The following is a 21,856-nucleotide window of genomic DNA, read 5'->3' as shown; positions in this document are numbered from 1 at the left end:
CTTTGCGTAACCCTAACCCTAACCCTAACCGCCTTTTGCCTTCTGCCTTCTGCCTTCTGCCTTTTCCCTTTGCTTAACCCTAACCCTAACCCTAACCCTAACCCTAACCCTAACTCTCACCTTAATCGCCTTTTGCCTTTTGTCATTGTGTAACCCTAACCCTAACCCTAACCCTAACCCTAACCCTAACCCTAACCGCCTTTTGCCTTCTGCCTTCTGCCTTTTCCCTTTCCCTAAACCTAACCCTAACCCTAACCCTAACCGCCAATTGCCTTTTGCCTTTTGCCTTTGCGTAACCCTAACCCAAACCCAAACCCTAACCGCCAATGGCCTTTTGCCCTTTGCCTTTTGCCTTTGCGTTACCCTAACCCTAACCCTAACCCTAAGCGCCTTTTGCCTTTTGCCCTTTGCCCTTTGCCTTTTTCCTTTGCGTAACCTTAACCCAAACTGCCAATTGCCTTTTGCCTTTTCCCTTTGCGTAACCCTAACCCTAATCCTAACCCTAACTGCCTTTTGCCTTCTGCCTTTTGCATAACCCTAACCCTAACCGCCTTTTGCCTTTTGCCTTTGCGTAACCCTATCCCTAACCCTAACCGCCCATTGCCTTTTGCCTTTTGCCTTTGCCTAACCCTAACCCTAACCCGAACCGCCAAATGCCTTTTGCCTTTTGCCTTTGCGTAACTCTAAACCTAACCCTAACCCTAGCCCTAACCCTAACCACCTTTTGCCTTCTGCCTTTTGCCTTTTGTGATTGCGTAACCCTAACCCTAACCGCCTTTTGCCTTCTGCCTTCTGCCTTTTCCCTTTGCTTAACCCTAACCCTAACCCTAACCCTAACCCTAACCGCCTTTTGCCTTCTGCTTTCTGCCTTTTCCCTTTCCCTAACCCTAACCCTAACCCTAACCCTAACCCTAACCGCCAATTGCCTTTTGCCTTTTGCCTTTGCGTAACCCTAACCCTAACCGCCAATGGCCTTTTGCCCTTTGCCTTTTGCCTTTGCGTTACCCTAACCCTAACCCTAACCCTAAACGCCTTTTGCATTTTGCCCTTTGCCCTTTGCCTTTTTCCTTTGCGTAACCTTAACCCAAACTGCCAATTGCCTTTTGCCTTTTCCCTTTGCGTAACCCTAACCCTAATCCTAACCCTAACTGCCTTTTGCCTTCTGCCTTTTGCATAACCCTAACCCTAACCGCCTTTTGCCTTTTGCCTTTGCGTAACCCTATCCCTAACCCTAACCGCCAATTGCCTTTTGCCTTTTGCCTTTGCCTAACGCTAACCCTAACCCTAACCGCCAAATGCCTTTTGCCTTTTGCCTTTGCGTAAACCTAACCCTAACCGCCAAATGCCTTTTGCCTTTTGCCTTTGCGTAACCCTAACCCTAACCCTAACCCTAACCCTAACCCTAACCCTAACCGCCTTTTGCCTTCTGCCTTCTGCCTTTTCCCTTTGCTTAACCCTAACCCTAACCCTAACCCTAACCCTAACCCTAACCCTAACCCTAACCCTAACCGCCTTTTGCCTTCTGCCTTCTGCCTTTTCCCTTTGCGTAACCCTATCCCTAACCATAACCCTAACCCTAACCCTAACCGCCAATTGCCTTTTGCCTTTTGCCTTTGCGTAACCCTAACCCTAACCATAACCCTAACCCTAATCGCCTTTTGCCTTTTGCCATTGCCTAACCCAAACCCTAACCCTAACCGCCAATTGCCTTTTGCCTTTTGCCTTTGCGTAACCCTAACCCTAACCCAAACCCTAACCCTAACCGCCAATGGCCTTTTGCCTTTTGCCTTTGCATAACCCTAACCCTAACCCTAACCCTAACCGCCTTTTGCCTTCTGCCTTCTGCCTTTTCCCTTTGCGTAACCCTAACCCTAACCATAACCCTAACCCTAACCCTAACCCTAACCGCCAATTGCCTTTTGCCTTTTGCCTTTGCGTAACCCTAACCCTAACCCAAACCCTAACCCTAACCGCCAATGGCCTTTTGCCTTTTGCCTTTGCGTAACCCTAACCCTAACCCTAACCGCCTTTTGCCTTCTGCCTTCTGCCTTTTCCCTTTGCTTAACCCTAACCCTAACCCTAACCCTAACCCTAACCCTAACTCTCACCTTAATCGCCTTTTGCCTTTTGTCATTGTGTAACCCTAACCCTAACCCTAACCCTAACCCTAACCCTAACCCTAACCGCCTTTTGCCTTCTGCCTTCTGCCTTTTCCCTTTCCCTAAACCTAACCCTAACCCTAACCCTAACCGCCAATTGCCTTTTGCCTTTTGCCTTTGCGTAACCCTAACCCAAACCCAAACCCTAACCGCCAATGGCCTTTTGCCCTTTGCCTTTTGCCTTTGCGTTACCCTAACCCTAACCCTAACCCTAAGCGCCTTTTGCCTTTTGCCCTTTGCCCTTTGCCTTTTTCCTTTGCGTAACCTTAACCCAAACTGCCAATTGCCTTTTGCCTTTTCCCTTTGCGTAACCCTAACCCTAATCCTAACCCTAACTGCCTTTTGCCTTCTGCCTTTTGCATAACCCTAACCCTAACCGCCTTTTGCCTTTTGCCTTTGCGTAACCCTATCCCTAACCCTAACCGCCCATTGCCTTTTGCCTTTTGCCTTTGCCTAACCCTAACCCTAACCCGAACCGCCAAATGCCTTTTGCCTTTTGCCTTTGCGTAACTCTAAACCTAACCCTAACCCTAGCCCTAACCCTAACCACCTTTTGCCTTCTGCCTTTTGCCTTTTCCCTTTGCTTAACCCTAACCCTAACCCTAACCCTAACCCTAACCCTAACCCTAACCGCCAATCGCCTTTTGCCTTTTGCCTTTTGTGATTGCGTAACCCTAACCCTAACCCTAACCCTAACCGTAACCCTAACCCTAACCGCCTTTTGCCTTCTGCCTTCTGCCTTTTCCCTTTGCTTAACCCTAACCCTAACCCTAACCCTAACCCTAACCCTAACTCTCACCTTAATCGCCTTTTGCCTTTTGTCATTGTGTAACCCTAACCCTAACCCTAACCCTAACCCTAACCCTAACCGCCTTTTGCCTTCTGCTTTCTGCCTTTTCCCTTTCCCTAACCCTAACCCTAACCCTAACCCTAACCCTAACCGCCAATTGCCTTTTGCCTTTTGCCTTTGCGTAACCCTAACCCTAACCGCCAATGGCCTTTTGCCCTTTGCCTTTTGCCTTTGCGTTACCCTAACCCTAACCCTAACCCTAAACGCCTTTTGCCTTTTGCCCTTTGCCCTTTGCCTTTTTCCTTTGCGTAACCTTAACCCAAACTGCCAATTGCCTTTTGCCTTTTCCCTTTGCGTAACCCTAACCCTAATCCTAACCCTAACTGCCTTTTGCCTTCTGCCTTTTGCATAACCCTAACCCTAACCGCCTTTTGCCTTTTGCCTTTGCGTAACCCTATCCCTAACCCTAACCGCCAATTGCCTTTTGCCTTTTGCCTTTGCCTAACGCTAACCCTAACCCTAACCGCCAAATGCCTTTTGCCTTTTGCCTTTGCGTAACCCTAACCCTAACCGCCAAATGCCTTTTGCCTTTTGCCTTTGCGTAACCCTAACCCTAACCCTAACCCTAACCGCCAATGGCCTTTTGCCTTTTGCCTTTTGCCTTTTGCCTTTTGCCTTTGCGTTACCCTAACCCAAACCCCAAGTGCCTTTTGCCTTGTGCCCTTTGCCCTTTGCCCTTTGCCTTTTGTCTTTGCGTAACCTTAACCCTAACCGCCTTTTGCCTTTGCGTAACCCTAACCCTAACCCTAACGCTAACCCTAACCCTAACCCTAACGCTAACTGCCTTTTGCCTTTTACCTTTTTTCTTTTGCCTTTGCTTAACCCTAACCCTAAACGCCTTTGGCCTAACCCTAACCGCCTTTGGCCTTTTTCCCTTGGCCTTTTCCCTAACCCTACCCCTAACACTCCCCCTAACCCTACCACCTTTAGGCATTACCCCTAACCGTAACGGCCTTTTGCCTTTTGCCTTTTGCCTTTGTGTAACCCTAACCCTAACGGCCTTTTGCCTTTGCGTAACCCTAACGCTAATCCTAACCCTAACTGCCTTTTGCCTTTTGCCTTTTGCGTTTTGCATAACCCTAACCCTAACCCTAACCGCCTTTTGCCTTTTGCCTTTTGCCTAACGCTAACCCTAACCCTAACTGCCAATTGCCTTTTGCCTTTTGCCTTTGCCTAACCCTAACCCTAACCCTAGCCCTAACCCTAACCCTAACCACCTTTTGCCTTCTGCCTTCTGCCTTTTCCCTTTGCTTAACCCTAACCCTAACCCTAACCATAACCCTAACCCTAACCCTCACCCTCACCCTAATCGCCTTTTGCCTTTTGCCTTTTGTGATTGCGTAACCCTAACCCTAACCCTAACCCTAACCCTAACCCTAACCGCCTTTTGCCTTCTGCCTTCTGCCTTTTCCCTTTCCCTAAACCTAACCCTAACCCTAACCCTAACCCTAACCCTAACCCTAACCCTAACCGCCAATTGCCTTTTGCCTTTTACCTTTGCGTAACCCTAACCCAAACCCTAACCCTAAGCGCCTTTTGCCTTTTGCCCTTTGCCCTTTGCCTTTTTCCTTTGCGTAACCTTAACCCAAACTGCCAATTGCCTTTTGCCTTTTGCCTTTGCGTAACCCTAGCCCTAATCCTAACCCTAACTGCCTTTTGCCTTTTGCCTTTTGCCCTATGCCTAACCCTAACCCTAACCCTAACCGCCAATGGCCTTTTGCCTTTTGCCTTTGCGTAACCCTAACCCTAACCCTAACCCTAACCGCCAAATGCCTTTTGCCTTTTGCCTTTGCGTAACCCTAACCCTAACCCTAACCCTAACCCTAACCGCCTTTTGCCTTCTGCCTTCTGCCCTTTCCCTTTGCTTAACCCTAACCCTACCCTAACCCTAACCCTAACCCTAACCCTCACCTTAATCGCCAAATGCCTTTTGTCATTGTGTAACTCTAACCCTAACCCTAACCCTAACTGCCTTTTGCCTTCTGCCTTCTGCTTTTTCCCTTTCCCTAACCCTAACCCTAACCCTAACCCTAACCCTAACCGTAAGCCTAATCGCCAGTTGCCTTTTGCCATTGCGTAACCCTAACCCTAACCCTAACCCTAACCCTAACCGCCAATTGCCTTTTGCCTTTTGCCTTTGCGTAACCCTAACCCTAACCCAAACCCTAACCCTAACCGCCAATGGCCTTTTGCTTTTTGCCTTTTGCCTTTTGCCTTTGCGTTACCCTAACCCTAACCCTAACCCTAAGCGCCTTTTGCCTTTTGCCCTTTGTCCTTTGCCCTTTCCCTTTTGCCTTTGCGTAACCTTAACCCTAACTGCCAATTGCCTTTTGCCTTTGTGTAACCCTAACCCTAATCTTAACCCTAACTGCCTTTTGCCTTTTGCCTTTTGCCTTTTGCATAACCCCAACCCTAACCCTAACCCTAACCACCAGTTGCCTTTTGCCTTTTGCCTTTGCGTAACCCTAACCCTAACCCTAACCGCCAAATGCTTTTTGCCTTTTGTCTTTGCGTAACCCTAACCCTAACCGCCAAATGCCTTTTGCCTTTTGCCTTTGCCTAACCCTAACCCTAACCCTAACCCTACCCGCCAGTTGCCTTTTGCCTTTTGCCTTTGCGTAACCCTAACCCTAACCGCCAAATGCCTTTTGCCATTTGTCTTTGCGTAACCCTAACCCTAACTGCCAATTGCCTTTTGCCTTTTGCCTTTGCGTAACCCTAAACCTAACCCTAACCCTAACCCTAACCCTAACCCTAACCCTAACCCTAACCCTCACCCTAATCGCCTTTTGCCTTTTGTGATTGCGTAACCCTAACCCTAACTCTAACCCTAACCCTAACCCTAACCACCTTTTGCCTTCTGCATTCTGCCTTTTCCCTTTGCTTAACCCTAACCCTAACCCTAACCCTAACCCTAACCCTAACCCTAACTCTCACCTTAATCACCTTTTGCCTTTTGTCATTGTGTAACCCTAACCCTAACCCTAACCCTAACCCTAACCCTAATCCTAACCGCCTTTTGCCTTCTGCCTTCTGCCTTCTGCCTTTTCCCTTTCCCTAACCCTAACCCTAACCGCCAATTGCCTTTTGCCTTTTGCCTTTGCGTAACCCTAACCCAAACCCAAACCCTAACCGCCAATGGCCTTTTGCCCTTTGCCTTTTGCCTTTGCGTTACCCTAACCCTAACCCTAACCCTAAGCGCCTTTTGCCTTTTGCCCTTTGCCCTTTGCCTTTTTCCTTTGCGTAACCTTAACCCAAACTGCCAATTGCCTTTTGCCTTTTCCCTTTGCGTAACCCTAACCCTAATCCTAACCCTAACTGCCTTTTGCCTTCTGCCTTTTGCATAACCCTAACCCTAACCGCCTTTTGCCTTTGCGTAACCCTATCCCTAACCCTAACCGCCAATTGCCTTTTGCCTTTTGCCTTTGCCTAACCCTAACCCTAACCCGAACCGCCAAATGCCTTTTGCCTTTTCCCTTTCCCTAACCCTAACCCTAACCCTAACCCTAATTCTCACCTTAATCGCCTTTTGCCTTTTGCCATTGCCTAACCCTAACCCTAACCCTAACCCTAACCGCCAATCGCCTTTTGCCTTTTGCCATTGCGTAACCCTAACCCAAACCCTAACCCTAAGCGCCTTTTGCCTTTTGCCTTTGCGTTACCCTAACCCTAACCCTAACCCTAACCGCCAATGGCCTTTTGCCTTTTGCCTTTTGCCTTTTGCCTTTGCGTTACCCTAACCCTAACCCTAACCCTAAGTGCCTTTTGCCTTTTGCCCTTTGCCCTTTGCCTTTTTCCTTTGCGTAACCTTAACCCTAACCGCCTTTTGCCTTTGCGTAACCCTAACCCTAACCCTAACGCTAACCCTAACCCTAACCCTAACGCTAACTGCCTTTTGCCTTTTACCTTTTTTCTTTTGCCTTTGCGTAACCCTAACCCTAAACGCCTTTGGCCTAACCCTAACCGCCTTTGGCCTTTTTCCCTTGGCCTTTTCCCTAACCCTACCCCTAACACTCCCCCTAACCCTACCCACCTTTAGGCATTACCCCTAACCGTAACGGCCTTTTGCCTTGTGCCTTTGTGTAACCCTAACTCTAACCCTAAGTGCCTTTTGCCTTTGTGTAACCCTAACCCTAACGGCCTTTTGCCTTTTGCCTTTGCGTAACCCTAACCCTAATCCTAACCCTAACTGCCTTTTGCCTTTTGCCTTTTGCGTTTTGCGTAACCCTAACCCTAACCCTAACCGCCTTTTGCCTTTTGCCTAACCCTAACCCTAACCCTAACTGCCAATTGCCTTTTGCCTTTTGCCTTTGCCTAACCCTAACCCTAACCGCCAGTTGCGTTTTGCCTTTTGCCTTTGCGTAACCCTAACCCTAACCCTAACCGCCAAATGCTTTTTGCCTTTTGTCTTTGCGTAACCCTAACCCTAAGCGCCAAATGCCTTTTGCCTTTTGCCTTTGCGTAACTGTAAACCTAACCCTAACCCTAGCCCTAACCCTAACCACCTTTTGCCTTCTGCCTTTTGCCTTTTCCCTTTGCTTAACCCTAACCCTAACCCTAACCCTAACCCTAACCCTAACCCTAACCGCCAATCGCCTTTTGCCTTTTGCCTTTTGTGATTGCATAACCCTAACCCTAACCCTAACCCTAACCCTAACCCTAACCCTAACCGCCTTTTGCCTTCTGCCTTCTGCCTTTTCCCTTTGTGTAACCCTAACCCTAACCCTAACCCTAACCCTAACCCTAACCCTAACCCTAACCCTAACTGCCAATTGCCTTTTGCCTTTTGCCTTTGCCTAACCCTAACTCTAACCCTAACCGCCAAATGCCTTTTGCCTTTTGCCTTTGCGTAACCCTAACCCTAACCGCCAATTGCCTTTTGCCTTTTGCCTTTGCGTAACCCTAACCCTAGCCCTAACCCTAACCCTAACCGCCTTTTGCCTTCTGCCTTCTGCCTTTTCCCTTTGCGTAACCCTAACCCTAACCCTAACCCTAACGCTAACCCTAACCCTAACCGCCAATTGCCTTTTGCCTTTTGCCTTTGCGTAACCCTAACCCTAACCATAACCCTAACCCTAATCGCCTTTTGCCTTTTGCCATTGCCTAACCCAAACCCTAACCCTAACCGCCAATTGCCTTTTGCCTTTTGCCTTTGCGTAACCCTAACCCTAACCCAAACCCTAACCCTAAGCGCCTTCTGCCTTCTGCCTTTTCCCTTTGCTTAACCCTAACCCTAACCCTAACCCTAACCCTAACTCTCACCTTAATCGCCTTTTGCCTTTTGTCATTGTGTAACCCTAACCCTAACCCTAACCCTAACCCTAACCCTAACCCTAACCCTAACCGCCTTTTGCCTTCTGCCTTCTGCCTTCTGCCTTTTCCCTTTCCCTAACCCTAACCCTAACCCTTACCGCCAATTGCCTTTTGCCTTTTGACTTTGCGTAACCCTAACCCTAACCGCCAATTGCCTTTTGCCTTTTGCCTTTTGCCTTTGCGTAACCCTAACCCTAACCCTAACCCTAACCCTAACCCTAACCCTAACTGCCAATTGCCTTTTGCCTTTGCCTAACCCTAACCCTAACCCTAACCGCCAAATGCCTTTTGTCTTTGCGTAACCCTAACCGCCAATTGCCTTCTGCCTTTTGCCTTTGCGTAACCCTAACCCTAACCCTAACCCTAACCCTAACCCTAACCGGCTTTTGCCTTCTGCCTTCTGCCTTTTCCCTTTGCTTAACCCTAACCCTAACCCTAACTCTAACCCTAACGCTAACCCTAACCCTAACCGCCTTTTGCCTTCTGCCTTCTGCCTTTTGCCTTTGCGTAACCCTAACCCTAACCATAACCCTAACCCTAACCCTAACCCTAACCGCCAATTGCCTTTTGCCTTTTGCCTTTGCGTAACCCTAACCCTAACCATAAACCTAACCCTAACCCTAACCCTAATCGCCTTTTGCCTTTTGCCATTGCCTAACCCTAACCCTAACCCTAACCGCCAATTGCCTTTTGCCTTTTGCCTTTGCGTAACCCTAACCCTAACCCTAACCCTAACCCTAACCCTAACCTTTTTTCTTTTGCCTTTGCTTAACCCTAACCCTAAACGCCTTTGGCCTAACCCTAACCGCCTTTGGCCTTTTTCCCTTGGCCTTTTCCCTAACCCTACCCCTAACACTCCCCCTAACCCTACCCACCTTTAGGCATTACCCCTAACCGTAACGGCCTTTTGCCTTGTGCCTTTTTGTAACCCTAACTCTAACCCTAAGTGCCTTTTGCCTTTGTGTAACCCTAACCCTAACGGCCTTTTGCCTTTTGCCTTTGCGTAACCCTAACCCTAATCCTAACCCTAACTGCCTTTTGCCTTTTGCCTTTTGCGTTTTGCGTAACCCTAACCCTAACCCTAACCACCTTTTGCCTTTTGCCTAACCCTAACCCTAACCCTAACTGCCAATTGCCTTTTGCCTTTTGCCTTTGCCTAACCCTAACCCTAACCGCCAGTTGCGTTTTGCCTTTTGCCTTTGCGTAATCCTAACCCTAACCCTAACCGCCAAATGCTTTTTGCCTTTTGTCTTTGCGTAACCCTAACCCTAACCGCCAAATGCCTTTTGCCTTTTGCCTTTGCGTAACTCTAAACCTAACCCTAACCCTAGCCCTAACCCTAACCACCTTTTGCCTTCTGCCTTTTGCCTTTTCCCTTTGCTTAACCCTAACCCTAACCCTAACCCTAACCCTAACCCTAACCGCCAATCGCCTTTTGCCTTTTGCCTTTTGTGATTGCGTAACCCTAACCCTAACCCTAATCCTAACCCTAACCGCCTTTTGCCTTCTGCCTTCTGCCTTTTCCCTTTGCGTAACCCTAACCCTAACCCTAACCCTAACCCTAACCCTAACCCTAACCGCCAATTGCCTTTTGCCTTTGCCTAACCCTAACCCTAACCCTAACCCTAACCGCCAAATGCCTTTTGCCTTTTGCCTTTGCGTAAACCTAACCCTAACCGCCAAATGCCTTTTGCCTTTTGCCTTTTGCCTTTTGCCTTTGCGTAACCCTAACCCTAACCGCCAAATGCCTTTTGCCTTTTGCCTTTGCGTAACACTAACCCTTACCGCCAATTGCCTTTTGCCTTTTGCCTTTGCGTAACCCTAACCCTAACCCTAACCCTAACTGCCAATTGCCTTTTGCCTTTTGCCTTTGCCTAACCCTAACTCTAACCCTAACCGCCAAATGCCTTTTGCCTTTTGCCTTTGCGTAACCCTAACCGTAACCACCAATTGCCTTCTGCCTTTTGCCTTTGCGTAACCCTAACCCTAGCCCTAACCCTAACCCTAACCGCCTTTTGCCTTCTGCCTTCTGCCTTTTCCCTTTGCGTAACCCTAACCCTAACCCTAACCCTAACGCTAACCCTAACCCTAACCGCCAATTGCCTTTTGCCTTTTGCCTTTGCGTAACCCTAACCCTAACCATAACCCTAACCCTAATCGCCTTTTGCCTTTTGCCATTGCCTAACCCAAACCCTAACCCTAACCGCCAATTGCCTTTTGCCTTTTGCCTTTGCGTAACCCTAACCCTAACCCAAACCCTAACCCTAAGCGCCTTTTGCCTTTTGCCTTTTGCCTTTGCATAACCCTAACCCTAACCCTAACCCTAACCACCTTTTGCCTTCTGCATTCTGCCTTTTCCCTTTGCTTAACCCTAACCCTAACCCTAACCCTAACCCTAACCCTAACCCTAACTCTCACCTTAATCACCTTTTGCCTTTTGTCATTGTGTAACCCTAACCCTAACCCTAACCCTAACCCTAACCCTAACCCTAACCGCCTTTTGCCTTCTGCCTTCTGCCTTCTGCCTTTTCCCTTTCCCTAACCCTAACCGCCAATTGCCTTTTGCCTTTTGCCTTTGCGTAACCCTAACCCAAACCCAAACCCTAACCGCCAATGGCCTTTTGCCCTTTGCCTTTTGCCTTTGCGTTACCCTAACCCTAACCCTAACCCTAAGCGCCTTTTGCCTTTTGCCCTTTGCCCTTTGCCTTTTTCCTTTGCGTAACCCTAACCCTAATCCTAACCATAACTGCCTTTTGCCTTCTGCCTTTTGCATAACCCTAACCCTAACCGCCTTTTGCCTTTTGCCTTTGCGTAACCCTATCCCTAACCCTAACCGCCAATTGCCTTTTGCCTTTTGCCTTTGCCTAACCCTAACCCTAACCCGAACCGCCAAATGCCTTTTGCCTTTTCCCTTTCCCTAACCCTAACCCTAACCCTAACCCTAATTCTCACCTTAATCGCCTTTTGCCTTTTCCCTTTGCTTAACCCTAACCCTAACCGCCAATTGCCTTTTGCCTTTTGCCTTTGCGTAACCCTAACCCTAACCCTAACGCTAACCCTAACCCCAACCGCCAATGGCCTTTTGCCTTTTGCCTTTGCGTAACGCTAAGCCTAACCCTAACCCTAACCGCCTTTTGCCTTCTGCCTTCTGCCTTTTCCCTTTGCTTAAGCCTAACCCTAACCCTAACCCTAACCCTAACCCTAACCCTCACCCTCACCCTCACCCTCACCTTAACCGCCTTTTGCCTTTTGTCATTGCGTTACCTTAATCCTAACCGTAACCCTAACCCTAACCCTAACCCTAACCGCCTTTTGCCTTCTGCCTTCTGCCTTTTGCCTTTCCCTAACCCTAACCCTAACCCTAACCCTAACCGCCAATCGCCTTTTGCCTTTTGCCATTGCGTAACCCTAACCCAAACCCTAACCCTAAGCGCCTTTTGCCTTTTGCCTTTGCGTTACCCTAACCCTAACCCTAACCCTAACCGCCAATGGCCTTTTGCCTTTTGCCTTTTGCCTTTTGCCTTTGCGTTACCCTAACCCTAACCCTAAGTGCCTTTTGCCTTTTGCCCTTTGCCCTTTGCCTTTTTCCTTTGCGTAACCTTAACCCTAACCGCCTTTTGCCTTTGCGTAACCCTAACCCTAACCCTAACGCTAACCCTAACCCTAACCCTAACGCTAACTGCCTTTTGCCTTTTACCTTTTTTCTTTTGCCTTTGCGTAACCCTAACCCTAAACGCCTTTGGCCTAACCCTAACCGCCTTTGGCCTTTTTCCCTTGGCCTTTTCCCTAACCCTACCCCTAACACTCCCCCTAACCCTACCCACCTTTAGGCATTACCCCTAACCGTAACGGCCTTTTGCCTTGTGCCTTTGTGTAACCCTAACTCTAACCCTAAGTGCCTTTTGCCTTTGTGTAACCCTAACCCTAACGGCCTTTTGCCTTTTGCCTTTGCGTAACCCTAACCCTAATCCCAACCCTAACTGCCTTTTGCCTTTTGCGTTTTGCGTAACCCTAACCCTAACCCTAACCGCCTTTTGCCTTTTGCCTAACCCTAACCCTAACCCTAACTGCCAATTGCCTTTTGCCTTTTGCCTTTGCCTAACCCTAACCCTAACCGCCAGTTGCGTTTTGCCTTTTGCCTTTGCGTAACCCTAACCCTAGCCCTAACCCTAACCCTAACCCTAACCCTAACCCTAACCCTAACCCTAACCCTAGCCCTAACCCTAACCCTAAATGCCTTTGCGTAACTGTAAACCTAACCCTAACCCTAGCCCTAACCCTAACCACCTTTTGCCTTCTGCCTTTTGCCTTTTCCCTTTGCTTAACCCTAACCCTAACCCTAACCCTAACCCTAACCCTAATCGCCTTTTGCCTTTTGCCATTGCCTAACCCTAACCCTAACCCTAATCGCCTTTTGCCTTTTGCCATTGCCTAACCCTAACCCTAATCCTAACCGCCAATTGCCTTTTGCCTTTGCCTAACCCTAACCCTAACACAAACCCTAACCCTAACTGCCAATGGCCTTTTGCCTTTTGCCTTTTGCCTTTGCGTTACCCTAACCCTAACCCTAAGTGCCCTTTGCCCTTTGCCCTTTGCCTTTTTCCTTTGCGTAACCTTAACCCTAATTGCCAATTGCCTTTTGCCTTTTGCCTTTGCGTAACCCTAACCCTAATCATAACCCAAACTGCCTTTTGCCTTCTGCCTTTTGCATAACCCTAACCCTAACCTTAACCGCCAATTGCCTTTTGCCTTTGCGTAACCGTAACGCTAACTGCCAATTGCCTTTTGCCTTTGCCTAACTCTAACCCTAACCCTAACCGCCAAATGCCTTTTGCCTTTTGCCTTTGCGTAACAATAACCTTAACCGCCAAATGCCTTTTGCCTTTTGCCTTTGCGTAACCCTAGCCCTAATCCTAACCCTAACTGCCTTTTGCCTTTTGCCTTTTTCCTTAGTGTAACCCGAACCCTAACCCTAACCGCCAATTGCCTTTTGCCTTTTGCCTTTGCCTTTGCCTAACCCTAACCCTAACCCTAACCACCAGTTGCCTTTTGCCTTTTGCCTTTGCGTAACCCTAACCCTAACCCGAACCGCCAAATGCCTTTTGCCTTTTGCCTTTGCGTAACCCTAACCCTAACCGCCAAATGCCTTTTGCCTTTTGCCTTTGCGTAACCCTAACCCTACCCTAACCCTAAACCTAACCCTAACCCTCACCTTAATCGCCAGTTGCCTTTTGCCATTGCGTAACCCTAACCCTAACCCTAACCCTAACCGCCAATTGCCTTTTGCCTTTTGCCTTTGCGTTACCCTAACCCTAACCCTAACCCTAAGCGCCTTTTGCCTTTTGCCCTTTGCCCTTTGCCCTTTCCCTTTTGCCTTTGCGTAACCTTAACCCTAACTGCCAATTGCCTTTTGCCTTTTGCCTTTGTGTAACCCTAACCCAACCCTAACCCTAACCGCCTTTTGCCTTTGCGTAACCCTAACCCTAACCCTAACTGCCAATTGCCTTTTGCCTTTTGCCTTTGCCTTTGCCTAACCCTAACCCTAACCGCCAGTTGCGTTTTGCCTTTTGCCTTTGCGTAACCCTAACCCTAACCCTAACCGCCAAATGCCTTTTGCCTTTTGTCTTTGCGTAACCCTAACCCTAACCGCCAAATGCCTTTTTCCTTTTGCCTTTGCATAACCCTAACCCTAACCCTAACCCTAACCCTAACCCTAACCCTAACCCTCACCCTAATCGCCTTTTGCCTTTTGCCTTTTGTGATTGCGTAACCCTAACCCTAACCCTAACCCTAACCCTAACCCTAACCGCCAATTGCCTTTTGCCTTTTGCCTTTGCCTAACCCTAACCCTAACCGCCAAATGCCTTTTGCCTTTGCGTAACCCTAACCCTAACCGCCAATTGCCTTTTGCCTTTTGCCTTTGCGTAACCCTAACCCTAACCGCCAATTGCCTTTTGCCTTTTGCCTTTTGCCTTTGCGTAACCCTAACCCTAACGGCCAATTGCCTTTTCCCTTTTGCCTTTGCGTAACCCTAACCCTAACCCTAACCCTAACCCTAACTGCCAATTGCCTTTTGCCTTTTGCCTTTGCCTAACCCTAACTCTAACCCTAACCGCCAAATGCCTTTTGCCTTTGCGTAACCCTAACCCTAGCCCTAAACCTAACCCTAACCGCCTTTTGCCTTTTGCCTTCTGCCTTTTCCATTTGCTTAACCCTAACCCTAACCCTAACCCTAACCCAAACCCGAACCCTAACCGCCTTTTGCCTTCTGCCTTTTGCCTTTTGCCTTTGCGTAACCCTAACCCTAACCATAAACCTAACCCTAACCCTAACCCCAATCGCCTTTTGCCTTTTGCCATTGCCTAACCCTAACCCTAACCCTAACCGCCAATTGCCTTTTGCCTTTTGCCTTTGCCTAACCCTAACCCTAACCCAAACCCTAACCCTAACCCTAATTCTCACCTTAATCTTCTTTTGCCTTTTGCCTTTTGCCTTTGCCTAACCCTAACCCTAACCCAAACCCTAACCCTAACCGCCAATGGCCTTTTGCCTGTTGCCTTTGCGTAACCCTAACCCTAACCCAAACTGCCAATTGCCTTTTGCCTTTTGCCTTTGCGTAACCCTAACCCTTACCGCCAATTGCCTTTTGCCTTTTGACTTTGCGTAACCCTAACCCTTACCGCCAATTGCCTTTTGCCTTTTGCCTTTGCCTAACCCTAACCCTAACCCTAACCGCCAGTTGCCTTTTGCCTTTTGCCTTTGCCTAACCCTAACCCTAACCCGAAGCGCCAAATGCCTTTTGCCTTTACGTAATCCTAAACCTAACCCTAACCCTAACCCTCACCGCCAATTGGCTTTTGCCTTTTGCCTTTGCGTTACCCTAACCCTAACCCTAAGTGCCTTTTGCCTTTTGCCCTTTGCCCTTTGCCCTTTGCCTTTTGTCTTTGCGTAACCTTAACCCTAACCGCCTTTTGCCTTTGCGTAACCCTAACCCTAACCTAACGCTAACCCTAACCCTAACCCTAACCCTACCCTAATCCTAACCCTAACTGCCTTTTGCCCTTTGCCTTTTGCCTTTTGCGTTTTGCGTAACCCTAATCCTAACCCTAACCGCCTTTTGCCTTTTGCCTTTTGCCTAACCCTAACCCTAACCCTAACTGCCAATTGCCTTTTGCCTTTTGCCTTTGCCTAACCCTAACCCTAACCGCCAGTTGCCTTCTGCCTTTTCCCTTTGCTTAACCCTAACCCTAACCCTAACCCTAACCCTAACCCTAACCCTAACCCTAACCCTCACCCTAATCGCCTTTTGCCTTTTGCCTTTTGTGATTGCGTAACCCTAACCCTAACCCTAACCCTAACCCTAACCCTAACCCTCACCCTAACCGCCTTTTGCCTTCTGCCTTCTGCCTTTTCCCTTTGCTTAACCCTAACCCTAACCATAACCCTAACTCTAACTGTAACCCTAATCGCCAGTTGCCTTTTGCCATTGCGTAACCCTATCCCTAACCCTAACCCTAACCGCCAATTGCCTTTTGCCTTTTGCCTTTGCCTAACCCTAACCCTAACCCTAACCGCCAGTTGCCTTTTGCCTTTTGCCTTTGCCTAACCCTAACCCTAACCCGAACCGCCAAATGCCTTTTGCCTTTTGCCTTTGCGTAATCCTAACCCTAACCCTAACCCTAACCCTAACCCTAACCGCCAATTGGCTTTTGCCTTTTGCCTTTGCGTTACCCTAACCCTAACCCTAAGTGCCTTTTGCCTTGTGCCCTTTGCCCTTTGCCCTTTGCCTTTTGTCTTTGCGTAACCTTAACCCTAACCGCCTTTTGCCTTTGCGTAACCCTAACCCTAACCTAACGCTAACCCTAACCCTAACCCTAACGCTAACTGCCTTTTGCCTTTTACCTTTTTTCTTTTGCCTTTGCGTAACCCTAACCCTAAACGCCTTTGGCCTAACCCTAACCGCCTTTGGCCTTTTTCCCTTGGCCTTTTCCCTAACCCTACCCCTAACACTCCCCCTAACCCTACCCACCTTTAGGCATTACCCCTAACCGTAACGGCCTTTTGCCTTTTGCCTTGTGCCTTTGTGTAACCCTAACTCTAACCCTAAGTGCCTTTTGCCTTTGCGTAACCCTAACCCTAACGGCCTTTTGCCTTTTGCCTTTGCGTAACCCTAACCCTAATCCTAACCCTAACTGCCTTTTGCCTTTTGCCTTTTGCCTTTTGCGTTTTGCGTAACCCTAACCCTAACCCTAACCGCCTTTTGCCTTTTGCCTTTTGCCTAACCCTAACCCTAACCCTAACTGCCAATTGCCTTTTGCCTTTTGCCTTTGCCTAACCCTAACCCTAACCCTAACCCTAACCCTAACCCTAACCCTCACCCTAACCGCCTTTTGCCTTCTGCCTTCTGCCTTTTCCCTTTGCTTAACCCTAACCCTAACCATAACCCTAACTCTAACTGTAACCCTAATCGCCAGTTGCCTTTTGCCATTGTGTAACCCTAACCCTAACCCTAACCGCCAATTGCCTTTTGCCTTTTGCCTTTGCGTAACCCTAACCCTAACCCAAACCCTAACCCTAACCGCCAATGGCCTTTTGCTTTTTGCCTTTTGCCTTTTGCCTTTGCGTTACCCTAACCCTAACCCTAAGTGCCCTTTGCCCTTTGCCCTTTGCCTTTTTCCTTTGCGTAACCTTAACCCTAACTGCCAATTGCCTTTTGCCTTTTGCCTTTGCGTAACCCTAACCCTAATCTTAACCCAAACTGCCTTTTGCCTTCTGCCTTTTGCATAACCCCAACCCTAACCTTAACCGCCAATTGCCTTTTGCCTTTTGCCTTTGCCTAACTCTAACCCTAACCGCCAAATGCCTTTTGCCTTTTGCCGTTGCGTAACAATAACCCTAACCGCCAAATGCCTTTTGCCTTTGCGTAACCCTAACCCTAACCCTAACCCTAACCCTAACCCTAACCCTAACCACCTTTTGCCTTCTGCCTTCTGCCTTTTCCCTTTGCCTAACCCTAACCCTAACCCTAACCCTAACCCTAACCCTACCCGCCTTTTGCCTTCTGCCTTCTGCCTTTTCCATTTGCGTAACCCTAACCCTAACCCTAACCGCCTTTTACCCTCTCCCTTTTGCCTTTGCGTAACCCTAACCCTAGCCCTAACGCTAACCCTAACCCTAACCCTAACCCTAACCGCCAATGGCCTTTTGCTTTTTGCCTTTTGCCTTTTGCCTTTGCGTTACCCTAACCCTAACCCTAAGTGCCCTTTGCCCTTTGCCCTTTGCCTTTTTCCTTTGCGTAACCTTAACCCTAACTGCCAATTGCCTTTTGCCTTTTGCCTTTGCGTAACCCTAACCCTAATCTTAACCCAAACTGCCTTTTGCCTTTTGCCTTTTGCATAACCCTAACCCTAACCTTAACCGCCTTTTGCCTTTTGCCTTTGCGTAACCCTAACCCTAACCCTAACCGCCAATTGCCTTTTGCCTTTTGCCTTTGCCTAACTCTAACCCTAACCGCCAAATGCCTTTTGCCTTTTGCCTTTGCGTAACAATAACCCTAACCGCCAAATGCCTTTTGCCTTTGCGTAACCCTAACCCTAACCCTAACCCTAACCCTAACCCTAACCCTAACCCTAACCACCTTTTGCCTTCTGCCTTCTGCCTTTTCCCTTTGCCTAACCCTAACCCTAACCCTAACCCTAACCCTAACCCTACCCGCCTTTTGCCTTCTGCCTTCTGCCTTTTCCATTTGCGTAACCCTAACCCTAACCCTAACCGCCTTTTACCCTCTCCCTTTTGCCTTTGCGTAACCCTAACCCTAACCCTAACGCTAACCCTAACCCTAACCCTAACCCTAACCGCCTTTTGCCTTTTACCTTTTGCCTTTTGCCTTTGCGTAACCCTAACCCTAAACGCCTTTGGCCTAACCCTAACCGCCTTTGGCCTTTTTCCCTTGGCCTTTTCCCTAACCCTACCCCTAACACTCCCCCTAACCCTACCCACCTTTAGGCATTACCCCTAACCCTAACGGCCTTTTGCCTTTTGCCTTTTCCTTTTGCATAACCCTAATTCTAACCCTAACCGCCTTTTGCCTTTTGCCTTTGCGTAACCCTAACCCTAACCCTAACCCTAACCGCCAAATGCCTTTTGCCTTTTGCCTTTGCGTAACTCTAACCCTAACCCTAACCCTAACCCTAACCCTAACCCTAACCCTAACCACCTTTTGCCTTCTGCCTTTTCCCTTTGCTTAACCCTAACCCTAACCCTGACCCTAACCCTAACCCTAACCCTAACCCTAACCCTAACCCTCACCCTAATCGCCTTTTGCCTTTTGCGTTTTGTGATTGCGTAACCCTAACCCTAATCCTAACCCTAACTGCCTTTTGCCTTTTGCCTTTTGCCTTTTGCATAACCCTAATCCTAACCCTAACCGCCTTTTGCCTTTTGCCATTGCATAACCCTAACCCTAACCCTAACCCTAACCCCAACCCTAACCCTAACCCTAACTGCCAATTGCCGTTGGCCCTTTGCCCTTTGCGTAACCCTACCCCTAACCGCCAGTTACCTTTTGCCTTTTGCCTTTGCGTAACTCCAACCCTAACCGCCAATTGCCTTTTGCCTTTGCCGAACCCTAACCCTAACCCTAACCCTAACCCTTACCCTTACCCTAACCCTAACCCTAAGCCTAACCCTAACCCTAACCCTAACCGCCAATGGCCTTTTGCCTTTTGCCTTTGCCTAACCCTAACCCTAACCCTAACCCTAACCGCCAAATGCCTTTTGCCTTTTGCATTTGCGTAATCCTAACCCTAACCCTAACCACCAAGTGCCTTTTGCCTTTTGCCTTTGCGTAACCCTAACCCTAACCGCCAAGTGCCTTTTGCCTTTGCGTAACCCTAACCCTAACCGCCAAATGCCTTTTGCCTTTTGCCTTTGCGTAACCCTAACCCTAACCCTAACCCTATCCCTAACCCTAACCACCTTTTGCCTTCTGCCTTCTGCCTTTTGCCTTTGCGTAACCCTAACCCTAACCCTAACCCTAACCCTAACCCTCACCCTAACCGCCTTTTGCCTTTTGCCTTTTGCCATTGCGTAAGCCTAACCCTAGCCCTAGCCCTAACCCTAACCCTAACCCTAACCCTAACCGCCTTTTGCCTTTTACCTTTTGCCTTTTGCCTTTGCGTAACCCTAACCCTAAACGCCTTTGGCCTAACCCTAACCGCCTTTGGCCTTTTCCCCTTGGCCTTTTCCCTAACCCTACCCCTAACACTCCCCCTAACCCTACCCACCTTTAGGCATTACCCCTAACCGTAACTGCCTTTTGCCTTTTGCCTTTTGCCTTTGTGTAACCCTAACTCTAACCCGAAGTGCCTTTTGCCGTTGCGTAACCCTAACCCTAACGGCCTTTTGCCTTTTGCCTTTGCGTAACCCTAACCCTAATCCTAACCCTAACTGCCTTTTGCCTTCTGCCTTTTGCCTTTTGCATTACCCTAAGCTTAACCCTATCCCTAACCCTAACCGCCAATTGCCTTTTGCCTTTTGTTTTTTGCCTTTGCCTAACCCTATCCCTAACCCTAACCCTAACCCTAACCCTAACTCTAACTGCCTTTTCCTTTTCGTAACCCTAACTCTAACCCCAACCCTTACCCTAACCCTAACTGCCTTTTCCTCTGCGTAACCCTAACCCTAACCGCCATTTGCCTTTTGTTTTTGCGTAACCCTAACCCTAACCCTAAGCCTAACTGCCTTTTCCTTTTCGTAACCCTAACCCTAACCGTAACTGCCTGTTGCCTTTTGCCTTTTGCCTTTGCGTAACCCTAACCCTAACCGCCATTTGCCTTTTGTTTTTCTGTAACCCTAACCCTAACTCTAACTGCCTTTTCCTTTGCGTAACCCTAACCCTAACCCCAACCCTAACCCTAACACTAACTGCCTTTTCCTTTGCGTCACCCTAACCCTAACCCTAACCGCCTTTTGCCTTTTGGCTTTTGCCTTTTGGCGTTTGCCTTTTCCTTTGTCTAACCCAAACCCTAAATCTAATGCTAACCCTAACCGCCTTTTCCCTTCTGCCTTTTGCCTTTGCGTAACCCTAACCCTAACCCTAACCCTAACCCTAACCGCCTCTTGCCTTGTGCCTTTTGCCTTTGCGTAACCCTAATCCTAACCCTAACCGCCAGTTGCCTTTTGCCTTTGCCTAACCCTAGCCCTAACCCTAACCGCCAGTTGCCTTTTGCCTTTTGCCTTTGCGTAACCCTAACCCTAACCGCCAAATGCCTTTTTCCTTTTGCCTTTGCGTAACCGTAACCCTAACTCTAACCCTAACCCTAACCACCTTTTGCCTTCTGCCTTCTCCCTTTGCTTAACCCTAACCCTAACCCTGACGCTAACCCTAACCCTAACCCTAACCCTCACCCTAATCGCCTTTTGCCTTTTGCGTTTTGTGATTGCGTAACCCTAACCCTAATCCTACCCCTAACTGCCTTTTGCCTTTTGCCTGTGGCCTTTTGCCTTTTGCATAACCCTAACCCTAACCCTAACCGCCTTTTGCCTTTTGCCTTTGCGTAACCCTCACCGTAATCCTAACCCTAACTGCCTTTTGCCTTTTGCCTTTTGCATAACCCTAATCCTAACCCTAACCGCCTTTTGCCTTTTGCCATTGCATAACCCTAACCCTAACCCTAACCCTATCCCCAACCCTAACCCTAACCGCCAATTGCCGTTGGCCCTTTGCCCTTTGCGTAACCCTACCCCTAACCGCCAGTTACCTTTTGCCTTTGCGTAACTCTAACCCTAACCGCCAATTGCCTTTTGCCTTTGCCGAACCCTAACCCTAACCCTAACCCTAACCCTAACCCTTACCCTTACCCTAACCCTAACCCTAACCCTAAGCCTAACCCTAACCCTAACCGCCAATTGCCTTTTGCCTTTTGCCTTTGCCTAACCCTAACCCTAACCCTAATCCTAACCGCCAATGGCCTTTTGCCTTTTGCCTTTTGCCTTTTGCCTTTTGCCTTTGCGTAACCCTAACCCTAACCGCCAAATGCCTTTTGCCTTTTGCCTTTGCGTAATCCTAACCCTAACCCTAACCGCCTTTTGCCTTTTGCCTTTTGCCTTTGCGTAACCCTAACCCTAACCGCCAAGTGCCTTTTGCCTTTGCGTAACCCTAACCCTAACCGCCTAATGCCTTTTGCCTTTTGCCTTTGCGTAACCCTAACCCTAACCCTAACCCTATCCCTAACCCTAACCACCTTTTGCCTTCTGCCTTTTGCCTTTGCGTAACCCTAACCCTAACCCTAACCCTCACCCTAACCGCCTTTTGCCTTTTGCCATTGCGTAAGCCTAACCCTAGCCCTAGCCCTAACCCTAACCCTAACCCTAACCCTAACCGCCTTTTGCCTTTTACCTTTTGCCTTTTGCCTTTGCGTAACCCTAACCCTAAACGCCTTTGGCCTAACCCTAACCGCCTTTGGCCTTTTCCCCTTGGCCTTTTCCCTAACCCTACCCCTAACACTCCCCCTAACCCTACCCACCTTTAGGC

Source organism: Dromaius novaehollandiae, chromosome 2 (genome assembly GCF_036370855.1).
Source record: "Dromaius novaehollandiae isolate bDroNov1 chromosome 2, bDroNov1.hap1, whole genome shotgun sequence".
Taxonomy (NCBI): Eukaryota; Metazoa; Chordata; class Aves; order Casuariiformes; family Dromaiidae; genus Dromaius; species Dromaius novaehollandiae.
The sequence above is the reverse complement of the archived record's forward strand: the minus strand, read 5'-3'. Positions refer to the sequence as shown.